We start from the raw sequence: 13,600 nt of genomic DNA on the forward strand, positions 1-13,600 counted from the left end.
AAACAAATGATAACTGGCAAATGTGAATGAAGAATGAAAATTGCATTTCCAAAAGCAACCTCAGGGAGATAGTGTCTTTGTGGCAAATAATTGAAAGAAGAAACAACCCCAGTCGTGGTTTCATGTCACTTTTCTAATAAAATATGCTCCTCATCTCCTCTCTAAATTTTAATGGAAGGGAACAGGATTATCATCTGCCTTCTGGACCAAACATATTAAACTAGGTTTTTTCTACATGTCAGAAACCATGGTGGGATCCCACATACTTCAGCAAAGGTTGATGTTCCTAGGAGCAAATGGAATATTTCAGTGCTCACTGATACTTCATTCAGGGATCATTCAAAACTGATGTGTGTATGTTGTTTCCCCATACATAAGGTAGGTTTCATGAGACAAAAGACTTTTTCATTTTGTCTGTGTTCTCAATGCCATCATTGTTGTTCAGTCATTTCAATCGTGTCTGACTCTTTGTGATCCCATTTATGGTTTTCTTGGCAAAGATACTGGAGTGGTTTGCTATTTCCTTCTCCAGCTCATTTTACAGATGAAGAACTATGGCAAACAAGGTTAATTGACTTGTCCAAGGTCACACAGCTAGTAAGTATCTAAAGCTGGATTTGAACTTATGAAGATGAGTCCTCCTAATTATGAGCCCAATGCTTTATCTGTTGCACCACCTAGCTGCTTTTCTCAGTGCCATAGTAGATACTTAATTCATATCTTTTAATTCATTTTTTCTTCTATAAGGAAGATGCTTTTGCTACCTCTAGCAATGGTGGTATAGCTGCGAATTAAAAAAGAAAAACCAAACTGCAGAATACCTTTTGATAATGTTTATTCAGAATCTTTACCCTCTCTACCAGGTAAAGCATTATTGTAAACTGATGTTGGAGTATGCTAGAGACAGCTCAAACTGGCTCACAGATTGTTAAATTTTCAGTGTGAATATTTGCACTTCACAAATGGGCAATTGTTACAAATCAGAGCTCGACTTATTGTTTTGTTGAGCATCTAGTTTAAAGAAGGTGTTAGAGATGTAAATTAAATTTAAAAGTGTGCCCAGAAAACCTGGCTGTTCAACTTTTACCAGCCCACTGCATAAAGATTTCTTTATGCGTGTTTGCCCTTTGTTCTCCAAGAGGACCATGGCATAAGAGTGATTTCATTACTTGCACTGGATTGGATTTAAGTGAGGGAGGGCTGTGCAAGGTCACCAACCTCACTCTGTCTTCCGGAGCCATCTGGGTACAGTGGCAAGATATGTTATCAGAATGACTGGAGATGGCCCCAAATATATAAGGCTATTGGGGTTAAGTGACTTGCTGAGGGTCATACAGCTAGTAAGTGTCTGAGGTAAGATTTGAACTCAGGTCCTCCTAACTCCAGAGCCAACTATCTGGCGCTATAAAAACTTCTGGTAATTCTTTTAAAGTACCATTTCAATTCAATCTTTATTGCAAAAAAAATGAAAATAATTAATTTTTGTTATCACACAAATGAGTATGCTACTTACACAAGAAATTATTAGCAGCATGGTATAATAAAAAAGAATCCTGGCTGTGAAGTGGAAAGACTCGAATTCAAATTCTACTGGTATGATCTTGTTCAAAATAATTTCCTTTTCTGAGGTTCAATTTCCTCATGCAAAATGAGGTTATTGGATAAGACGACCCCCAAAGTTCCATGACCCTGCTATAAATATGACTTTGCTGCAAATATGTATTTGAAATGTGTGAGCCCTCAATAATTCTGCACAACCATACCATGCCATTTTTTTCCCAAAAGTAATCATACCATGTAAGATTTCTGCTCTGGCTATGCCTCTATAAGACAAAACCTTAAGGAAACTCACATTTTGCTCTGTTTACCACAGAATGCCTATTCTTTGGTACCTGGAGGCTATGACCTCTTTTCTCTACAATATAAATCAATATTTCTTTGGTTTTTTTTTACCTTTTTTCAATTCATATGCGTTTTTTCTCCCCCTCCCCATTAGAAAAACCAAAACAAAGCTATTATGACAAACCATTTTGATCTCAGATGCAGAAGATGTGGATTTAATACCTGGCATCCCTGGAAAACAGAGTTCTTTATCTTGTCTCTGCATATCTGCATGTATCTCCAAAGGATTGAGAGGATTTGGAAATAGGTATGCAAATAGAACAGAGGTTGATGGTCACTATCAGAAGCTTATGTAATGCATAGACCAGATTATCTAAAAGTTTGTTATGTGACTTTCTCATGACTAGAAGTATAGTAAATGGAGCAACTGTGGAAGATGCAAAATTCTCACACTTAATGGAATCACGGTTCAAGGAGCATGATGACACATAGTAGAGTTATGTAAATAGAATTACATATTGAAATCCAAATGAAGTTTGAGTAGTTTAAGAAATATAATATTTGGGATAAAATCTAGAGCAGATGCTCTCATTTTCAAGTTGGGGAACTGAGGCCTAAGGAGATTAAGAACTTCCCCAGGTAATATAAGTATTAAATGTAGAACCATGATTAAAACTCACTTTCCTATACAAAATCCAGTCTTCTTTCTACTTTGTTCTAAACTGAATCCTTGTCCCAAGCAAAACCTTCTCTTTACCCTGAATAAATTTCAAGCTAAACAGATCACACAAAATATCTAAAGAGCTAGGAGCAGTAAAGGACTTGACAATAGAAAGGCCTTTTTCAGTCACTAGCTATGTAAACTTCGGAAAAATACTTAATAATTCTGAGCTTCAGTTTTCATCATCTATAAATTGGGGACAATAATTCCTGCAGCACAAACTTCACATGGTTAGTCTGAAGCATAAATAAGATAATATATGCAAAGTATTTTTGAAACTTTAAAATGTTACTTATATACATTCCAGTTCATATAATTGTCTTATTCTTTCCATATTTTATTGAGTTTTAACATAAATGACCCAAAATAGGTCAATATCCGGATACCATTATATAATATATAATGTTTGAGAACTATTGTTACAGGTAGCTAAAGTGACCCTTTTTATAATTGAAAAACAGTATTGGAATATAAAGTTCATTTTCTTCAAACTCACTGAAAACATCCATGGACAAAAGTCCCACAGCAAATTGAATGACAAGGATGAAATACCTTGTCGTGTTCATATATTATTATAATGTATTCCATTACGTTTCTATATTTTGAAAACTTTTCACTCAATATAGTATGGGGATTTAAAATATTCAATATGGTAACATCAATTAAAAATGCTCTTTAATTTTATAGATCAGTGTTTCATACATTGTGCTGCTGATGAAAATGAATTCTGGAATGATACACTACTTCTGGTAAAAAAACGTTCTAGTTGAATTCTCCAAGATCATTTGGGTTTTGTATCTGTATATTTTTAGTATGGGAATTTATTGTTTCTTCATTCACAAATAATAACTAGCTTCAGCTATATAAAACTAGCCACTCACAGCAATATCTTGCAGTTTCTAGCATGTCATTGCATGATCTACTCTTTTTTTTTTTTTTTTTTAGTGAGGCAATTGGGGTTAAGTGACTTGCCCAGGGTCACACAGCTAGTAAGTGTTAAGTGTCTGAGACCAGATTTGAACTCAGGTACTCCTGACTCCAGGGCTGGTGCTTTATCCACTGTACCACCTAGCTGCCCCACATGATCTACTCTTATCCATGTAATGAGCCTCTTTAAGGATAAGTTAGCTGTATTTTTTTTTTTTTGCTGATGATGACCTGGTCCCCTTCTATAAACAATTCTACATGACTCAGTCTTATGCCCATTGTTTCATTATTGAAATCTTGTTGATGGAACTCACATATATGTTGTCTGTGGATTGATTGCTTTATCTAAGACTTGTTAAAGGCCTTATCAGAAGTTATGCAACTTTGGGTTACATTTGGCTAATCCAATGGCATATGTCTGTTGCCAGCCTATACTTTAGCTATGTGAAAAGAGTCCTGATGATCCAAAAGCACTTCTAAAAATATTTAACTTGTTGATCTTATACTCTCAGAGCTATCCATCTTCCTCCTCCTTTATGGCAAGGAAGTATTAATCTTTCTATAACTGCCCTAGGGCAATGAATGATGGGTTTTATGGACATTGTAGGTATTTTTGTTTAACACTTTTTAGATCCATTGTCATCTGTTTAACCATGCCCCAAAGTATGTTTGTGTTGTATATGTATCTTGTACATGTTAATTGCTACTCATCTGCCTGTCCTACAATTCCCTGACTTCAGGAACCCAGCTAGTCTCTTTAACATACACAGTCTTGGACAGCTCCTTGATAGTCTTAATGTTCTTTTGTCCCTTTCCTCGAAATAAATGAAGTATTTTAAAATATTGTCATCAGTTGGCTTAATTTGACATAAGGATTCAAATTCAGCACTTTCGGTCTCTACTTTTCCCCTGGAGTATATTAAGAATTTTGTACTTACTGATTTTAAATTACATTCTCTCATCATTGGAGAGACTTCTCCAAATATGAAATTAGTTTTTTTAAGGTGTTATTGAATGAATTCCTTTAATTTGATGTCATCTATATAAAGGAAGTGATTAAAATCATGTTTTGATGTAATTCTCTCTTTGACTTGACTTATAAGCTATTCTCAGTTCTATCCAGGAGTAATGATAATGGGTTTAAAACAAGGCAGAACCATTGTGATTGTAAACTTTATTTTCCTCTCTCTTCCCCTTCTCCTCCTTCTTCACATTCTTTATCTTCTCTTCATCTTCCTTTTTTGCTTTCTCCTCCTCTTCTTTTCCTCTTTCCGCCTCTTTTCCCCTTTCTTTCTACCCCTCCTTCTTCATTATTATATTTGCATTTTTCTCAATAGGGTTCATATAAAAACAGCCCTAGGACATGTAATTATCTTGTTATTATTCTTTTATGTTTAATGTTCCAAGGGCTGATTTGCAAGAAGGCAAAATAACTTTTGTATCTATATAAAAGTATTAGAATACAAGATCACTAGAATCATCATCAGTACAACTCAAGTTCTACTTGAGACAATGGGAATGAGAGGTGCCTACTTCCCCATGTTCCCACTTGATCTCTGTTAGATCTTGTTATTTTCAAAGCTGGGTTTCTAAATAGGTTGAAGATTATAGGTATGTAGTACAGTGACATGCATTAAATTGTTCTTACATTTTTATGGATTATATCATGTCTATGCAACAAACTGTTCTGCCATGATGGTCCATTTCTAGTATAGTTCATAGAGCTGAAGGGGACTCCATAAGTCATTGAGTTAAACTCCTTTTTAGAGATGAGGAAACTGAGACTCTGGGAGGTTAAGTGACTTACCCATGTTCTCACAGTCAGTGTCTGAGGCTAGATTTGAATCCAGTTATCCCTGATGCTAAGTCTAACACTTGAAAACCTAGTTAATAGGTTGAGTTCTCTAGGATATTTTCAGTTCTATATTTATAGTATGAAGATTTGTCAACTGTTATTTTATGAACAATAGTAAATTTCTGATGCATAATTCTAGGCACCAGATTATATTTACTATTAACAGGTCGTGATTGGTAGATAATAATGTTTTATATATTTTTCAGAGATACATTATTCTATCTCCGTCATACCTTTTCACATAACCTTCTTTAAGGGCCAAATTCAGTATGGGGAGTGTTAATTGGGTGGCTCACCATAATATTGGGGTTCAGAAAATAATGGGGGACCTCTAGGTCCAGAGTTTCCCCTTGTCCAAACTGCCTCTTTTTCAGTTATGTGTCCCAGACTAATAAGAAAGGAGATTAACAGCCTCTTTTCCACAAACAAATCAGGTTTTATTAATGGTAACAAAATTTATGAAACAAGTGGAGTTAATAAAGCCAGGTACAATGAGAAAGGACATAGAGAAAGGAAAAAATATGACCCATTTCACAGATAGTTAGACTATAAATCTATAGGGTAAAAAGGCCCCCAGGTACCTCAAATAAGCTCTGCTTCCTCAGCTACTTAGAACAGCTTGAGTCTGGAAAAAACTAACTCAAACACTTAACTTGTATTCAGCTCAGCTGGCTTAACAAGCCAGCTTTGCTTGAAGGAACACAAACTCACCAGCACCAGGAATCTGCAGTTCTAAGGAGAATCAGCTTTGCAGTGTCTCCTGGTTACGTCTGAAGATCAATAACACCAGCTCCTCTCTCCCTCTTCCTTCACCATCCCTCTCTGAGAGTACTCTCCCCCCTTCCTGCCTCTCTATAGCCAGGCTATCTCCAATTAGTTTAACATACCCCCGGGCTGTGTCCATTATAATTTGGCCAGGCCCATGTGGGCATTGGGGTACTCCTAGGTGGGGTTAGGTACTTTAGTTTGATACTTTGATTCAATAAATGTTCTTTCTGGTTTTTGTTCTATAAAAATATCTCTGGGACCCTACACTGCAGGGTATGTGCCAATCTACTTTCATGAAGGAAATTCTTTATGAAGAGATGCCCTCCACTGATGAAATAAAAGAGCTGATCATATGATCAAATATAGACTATGGTTTGCCCCCTCTCTGAGACTCATAAGGATGTTTCCTTTAAAAGCCAAATGGACATATATATATATATATACACACATATATACACATATATACACACACACACATATATATATATATATATAAAATATCACCAAATCTGTGTCAAGTTAAAATTATAGGCAAGAAAGTAATGATCAAACTTCTTCTCTACCAAATTCTATCCTGTAGCTTCTTATGACTGTACCCTTTTCTCCCTGTGGTTTAAACATTTTTGTCTTTCTTCTTGGTATAATGTCTTAAATCTTAATAAGAGGAAGATGGATCTAGATATTTGGCTTAATGAGGACAAAGTCATTGGAGGCTTCTTCCCATGTAGAAGAAGGAAGGACATTGCGCTGCTTGTCCCCAAAAGGCAGACATCTTATAACAATAAAAGGGAATTAAGAAACAAACAAACAAACAAACAAACAAACAAACAAACAAACAAACAAGGCATGTCCTACAGAAAAACTAAAGCTACCAAAGTAGAATGGCTTCCCTTGGGTCATGGTGGGTTCCTGCTTACTCAAGGTCTTCAAGTGAAGGGTAGAAGAGTATGACTAATTAATTAGGTTTTGTGTAAGTCTGATCTCCTCTGGGTCCTGACTTCAAGTTTTACCTTGTTTTTCCTATATGTATCTCACTGACCTTCTAGTCCTTACAACATTCTGTCCTTTCATTCCACTTTGAACAAGATCACATTTTAGCTACTGCTCCTATTTCCTTTCTCAGATCAAAAGCACTGGGGAGGGGAGAGTTTAAATATCTTCCTCTCCTTTTCTGAGCCCTATGCAATGTTTATGGATGGAATTTAATTTTATATTGGAACAGAAAGGTAAAACCCAAGCAAGAACTTGAAAATGGTTAGGAAAAATTTTCCTTATCAAAGAGCACCTTGTTCAGGTCTAAGTAATTTGGAAATGCACATGATTCCATTTCACTAATAATTAGGAGAGTTTTAAATGCTGAGCAATGGTCCTGCCTGGAGAACTGTCTAAGGTGTAGTTCTTTGTTTTCTTTCAGGGTTTGAATTTGTTCTCCTTGGCAGGAGACCCTAGGGGCTCTTGAAACTCATGCACCTGCAGTCTAAACAAAACGCCTCAATCCTGATGGCTTCTTCAGAGAGATTATGCACACCCATCTGTTTGGATGAAAGTTTAATGCCATCCAGCAAACTTGGTTCTGTTTTGTTTTTACTTAACTTGCGTTTAAATTCAGTTTCAAAATCAAACTTCCCCAAATTGAGGCAGGTGCCTATAAGCAATTGGACAATGTGTTCAACCCATGTTTTCCCCAAAGGGATATGTATGCACACACCCATTCTAACCATGCAGTTAATTAGGTGGATGGCTAGGCAACAGGCTCATTGATTCCTGGAGCTTCACATCTAGTTAACCAGCCAGCTAGCAGTGGGAATTACTCCACTATTAGGGGATGTTGTTCTCACTAATCAGTCAAGGCCAGACAAGAGGGATTTTCCCCCCACAGTTTGGTGAAGTGGGTGTTGCATATATCACTCTCTCTTCCAATGACAGGGGACAAGTCTGTCCAGTTCCTCCTGGGCCTACAGATGTTATTAACTGCCTATAAAAGCTATTCCTTTGAATGTTTGTTTTACATAAAGCACTAACAGACTCTGGCATTATTAAAATAATCATTGGGCAGAATTGGAGAACTTTGGGCTAAATATCTAATTTTTGTTTTTTATAGACTTCTCTCAGTGCTCTTCTTTCAGGCAGTGTTCTTGTCTTTCAAGAGAATATTAAGAATCAGCTGCATAGGACAAGCACTTCTAACTATTAGAGATAGGCTAATGGACTCTGACCAAAGAATTAGGGTGCTGTTGGGGTCCACATGAATAAAATCTAACCAAAACACATTTATACCTAGTCACATGTAATAAAAATGTCCACAAAAGATGTGTCCATAAAAACTTGTTATTCATTATTTTTCCCTTCTATGATTTCTATTCATTTTATTTTTATGTAAAATATTACCATGTTAGTAATTTTACATAAAAACACTCAAGTAAAAAAATAAGAGAAAGTGAAAAATAGGATGCTTCAGTCTGTGTTCACTTACTATCAGTTCTTTCTATGGAGCTGGATAGTATACTTCATCATTAATCCTTTCTGATTGTTTTGGGATTGCATTGCTGAGAGTAGTTGTCATTCACAATTGCTCACAGCGTGATAATGTTGTCACTGTGCACAATGTTCTCCTAATTCTGCTTACTTCACTATACATCAGTTCATATGAGCCTTTCTAGGTTTTTCTGAAATCATCTTGCATCTTTTATTATAGTACAATAATATTCCATTACAATTATATACCACAGCTTGTTCAGTCATTCCCCAATTGATGGACATTCCTTCAATTTCCAATTCTTAGCCACCACAAAGAGTTGCTATAAATATTTTTGTACAATTTTTTCCTTCTCTCTTTTTGATTTCTATCCATTTTAACTGAATTTTTTCATATATGTTTGTCCTTCTCTACAGTGATAGTAATTGTCCATATATTGCTGCTTCCTTTTCTTCGGTTTATTTTAAGTCTTTCCAAATATCTGCACATCACCCATATTTATCATTCTATTGACATTGTAGTATTCTATTATATTGATATGCCATAATTTCTTCTGTTATTCACCAACTGTTAGGGATTTAGCTTGCTTCTAATTCTTTGAAATTATAAATTGCTCTACTATCTGTATTTTTGAACATATGTATCCTTTTTATTATAATACTTGTATGGTATACTTCTGATAATACCATTATTGTGTTAATTGTACATTGATTTTTGTGACTTGTGTTGTATAAGGCCATATTACCATCCAAAAACCTACCAATTCCACTATCAATGTAACGGTAGATCTATTTCTCTTAAACTCTTCCACCATTGAATTTTATCACTTATTGTTCTTTTTGCCAACTGTTAAGGGCTAAAATTCTAGCTAAACTGTCTAAACTATTTAATGAGTGGTCGCCAATAAATTATAAGCTTTAGCAAGAGTTAGACTTTTAAGCATTTATTAAGGAGAATAAGAATTTGGTAAAGAGAGAGAAAGGCCTAGATTTCTATCTATTAAAGGGAGAGCACATTTTTAGCTCCCTTCTCCGCCAGCGTCCTCAGGAAAGAGAGCGAGACTGAGCGCCAGTCTCTTCCTTCCTCCTCCCACTAGCCCGCGTCACTTCCTCATGCCAAAGAAAAGACTCCTGGTCTTGCCCTCAAAGACCTTCGCTTCATGGGCGGAACTCTTCTACAGTAAGTCTCCAGCAGGTGGCATTATTCCAATCGTTACACAACTTAATGTCTAGTAAGAGTTAACTAAATATTGTTTTAAATTTATTTTTTTCTAATTATTTAGTTTCATTACTTTTAAAGTAATTTCTCTAATATGATGTTATAATTTACTATGCTATAGATTATGTTTACCATAAAGGGCATTTTCACATATATTTTTTACTAGATTTAGGGACAGGGTTTGGAATTATGTAGTAGATTATATGGGCATATTGGTTGAAAGTTATTTGGGTTTCCACATCTAGGGAAGATTCCAGAGCAGTAATTCCCTTATAATAATTTAAACATCATTTTTAATTTTTGAGTCAGAGGAAGAGGTCTGCTGAGCAAAAGTATATTTAATATTTAAGCTCACTTAGTGAGAAATTCGAGGCCCAACTCTCTCTTTTTTTCTTCCTTTCCTACTCTTCTCTCTCAATAAATCAGTCAACAAGAAATGATTAAGTATGTGTCTTGTTCCACACACTGTGATAGGCATATAAATAAGCATAAATATTAAGTTCCAGACACTATGCCACATGCTAAGAGTACAAAGAAAAGCAAAAGGCAGTTCTTTCTAGTAAACATCACATAATATAAAACAAATTAAAACCAAATAGAAAATTTGGGGTAGGAATGGGAGGGTACAAACACCTTCACATAAAAGGTGGTTCTTGAGCAGAATTTTAAAATAAAAGGGGAGTTCCAAAAGGCAGAAGTGAGGAGGTAGCAAATTCCAGGCATGGAAGAGAGCCAATACAAAGGTCCATAGATGAGAAATAGAGAAAATAGTTAGTTCAACCATGGTTGGAAATCTAGGTTGGTACATGTTTGTTAAGAACTTTAAAAGCCAAATAGAGAAATGTACACTTTATGGTAAAGACAAGAGGAAGCCATTGGCATTTATTGAGTAGGAAAATCATACAACCTGATCGGAGCTTTAGTAAAATCACTTTTCAGCTGTGTAGGGAATGTTTTGGAGCAGGGAAATACTTGAGGCAAGGATGGCCATCCAATTTTTTAGAATATTGCAATATTCTAGAAAAGAGGTAATGCAGCTCTGTGTGTGGAAATAAGAGGATAGATACTGATACTATTGCCCTCTACTTGAGGTCCAATTAGAGAGGAGTTTGAGCAGGGCAATAAGATTCCTTTGTCTGCCATGGGGCAGGTTTCCCCATGTAATATGTTTGTAATTTGTTACAGCAATGAATGGCCCTAACAATTTGTCTTACTTCAGTAATATTCAATATCCCTGTATAAATGGTACTTGTATTTTTTCTACTCAGAATAATAAGTTGATATTATCCCATCATCCCATCCCTCAACTAGAGAGATCACAGAGTAGGTGAGCAAGAAATCTATTTCCTGATCTTCAGTTTCTCTACCTCTACCTCTGTCTCCCCTCCATACTACAATTTGCTTTTATTTCCTAGCTCTTGGGTATCCAGAAGGAAATCTCAATAAAAATAAGATGAATCTGGTTTTAGTTTGAGCTAATCATTAAAATGTTTTCACTTAGGAAGAACTATACTAAAAGATTGTGTGTGTGTGTGTGTGTGTGTGCGCACACACGTGCGCATTACTAACTAAGAGAACCAAAATAGGAATTAGGAGGCGTTTAGCTTTCTGCAAGGGCTTGAGAGCTTGGGGTAGAGGCCAACCCTTTTCCTATAAGAGCCTAACATTAAAGGAGTGCTATTTGTTAATACATCCCCCTCATTAGTGTTGAGTTGTCTCAGCTAAAGTACATATGCACCTGTAAATGTTCTGGATTCAGAAAGGATCTAAACTACCTTTAGTCTTATTTTAACACCATTTGTAGTATATAAAACAAAAACAAAAATCTCCTTCCCCCAAAATAGGCTTGTTTTCTCTCCTTGGGAGGATAGGAATAGTAAAAGAAGATGGTTTATAGAATAGGTTAATATGTTCAGAATCTTCTTCAAAACAAATCTTTGCATCTTTTGCATCCCCTTGTATTTTCATAGACCTTCATGTGTTTCCCAAATGTTTTCATATCCATTTCTTCTTAGATTTCCCCAACAATCTTAGCAAAAGTCATCTAGAGTGATAACTAGGTCCCATCCTCACCATATCATTCAGTATCTAATAGGATAGAAAGAAATACAGTTAGCAATTGTAACTATGAAAAAATTTTGAGCAAGTTTATCTTACAAATGCCTCGTTTCTCAAACACAGAGAACTGAATCAAATTTATTAAAATATGAGCCACTACCCAAATGATAAATAATCAAAAGATCTAAAGAGTTTTCAGAAGAAATGATCAGAGTTATCTATATCCATATGTGAAAAAATGTTCTAACTCATTAATTAGAAAGATGCAAGTCAAAACAATTCTGAGTTACTACTCTATACCTATTGGATTGAATAATAGGACAGCAAAGGAAAATGACAAATGTAGGGCATATGGGGGAAATGAGACATTAATGCACTGTTGGTAGAGTTGTAAATTGATTCTAACATCATATAGAGCAATTTGGAAGTATTACCAAAGGGCTATAACACCATGAATACTCTTTTACCTAGTAATACTACTAATAGGTTGGTATATAAAAAGAGATAAAAACAAAGAGCTAAAGGACCTTTATGTACAAAAACATTTATGGCAGCCTTTACCTGGTGCAAAGAATTCAAAATTGAGGAGATGCCAATCGATTGGGGAATGGCTGAACAAATTGTGGGATGAGATTATGATGGAACACTATTGTGTTATAAGAAATGATGAGCAGGATCCTCTTAGAAAAACATAGAAAGACTTACATGAGCTGATGCAAAGTGAAATGAACTGTATACAAAGTAACAGCAATATTGTAACATAATCAGCTGTGAATGACAGCTATTCTCAGCAATACAATGATGCAAGACAACTCTGAAAGACTTATGAAAAATGTGATGCATCTCCAGAGAAAAAACTGATGGTGTCTGAAAGATAATTGAATTGAAACATAATTTTCTAGTTTTTTTTTAAGGTTTTTTGTCTGTTTTCTTTTACAACCTGACTAATATGTAAATGTTTTTCATGACTACATATGTATACGTTATATTGAGTTGCTTGTATTCTTAAGGGGGGGGTCAGGTGGGAGAGAGGAAGAGAATTTGGAAGACAAAATTTTTAAAATGGACATTAAGATTATTTTTGCATGTAATTAAGGAAAATAATTCTAAATAAATTTCCAAAAATAGGAAAAAAGAAATTTGATATACAAAAAGACAAAAGTACAATAACTTTCAAAAAAAAAGAAATCACCTAAACCAAAACCCTCATTTTACAAGACAGGGATGTTACTGATTCCTTGGTTATATATTGAGTCCCAGCCATGGGAAAAATCTATTTTGGGGGAGAAGCTGTGTTCCCCAGAATTCTGTTCGAGAATACAGCAGATGATGAAATCACGTAGGAAGGTTCATAGAAGGTTAAGGGGTAAGAAGCATGATGACTGAGAAGAAAGGAAAAGAGAAAGAAATAGAAAGAAATGACTGGAGAAAATGACCCCCAAACTCTCCCTGCCATGATCCCACTGGGGTTTGTAGACATTAAGGCTTCTCTTTCCCTCCTGTAAGTGCTGAACTCAGTGGTTAAACCCTACAGAAATTTATATCTCACCCTTCTAATGCCAGGACCAGTGCCATAGAATTCTGAAGACTCTCTGGTCCAGTGGGGATAAAAGACATCAAAGAACATTAAAGTGAAGTATCTCCCATGCTCATCCACTGGGGAAACTGTTAATCAACATTTTTTGCTTCTTTCTTAGATACAAGACTGATAGACAAGATATTGGGCAGGTCTGGG

The sequence above is a fragment of the Dromiciops gliroides genome, chromosome 2, assembly GCF_019393635.1.
Source record: "Dromiciops gliroides isolate mDroGli1 chromosome 2, mDroGli1.pri, whole genome shotgun sequence".
Lineage (NCBI taxonomy): Eukaryota > Metazoa > Chordata > Mammalia > Microbiotheria > Microbiotheriidae > Dromiciops > Dromiciops gliroides.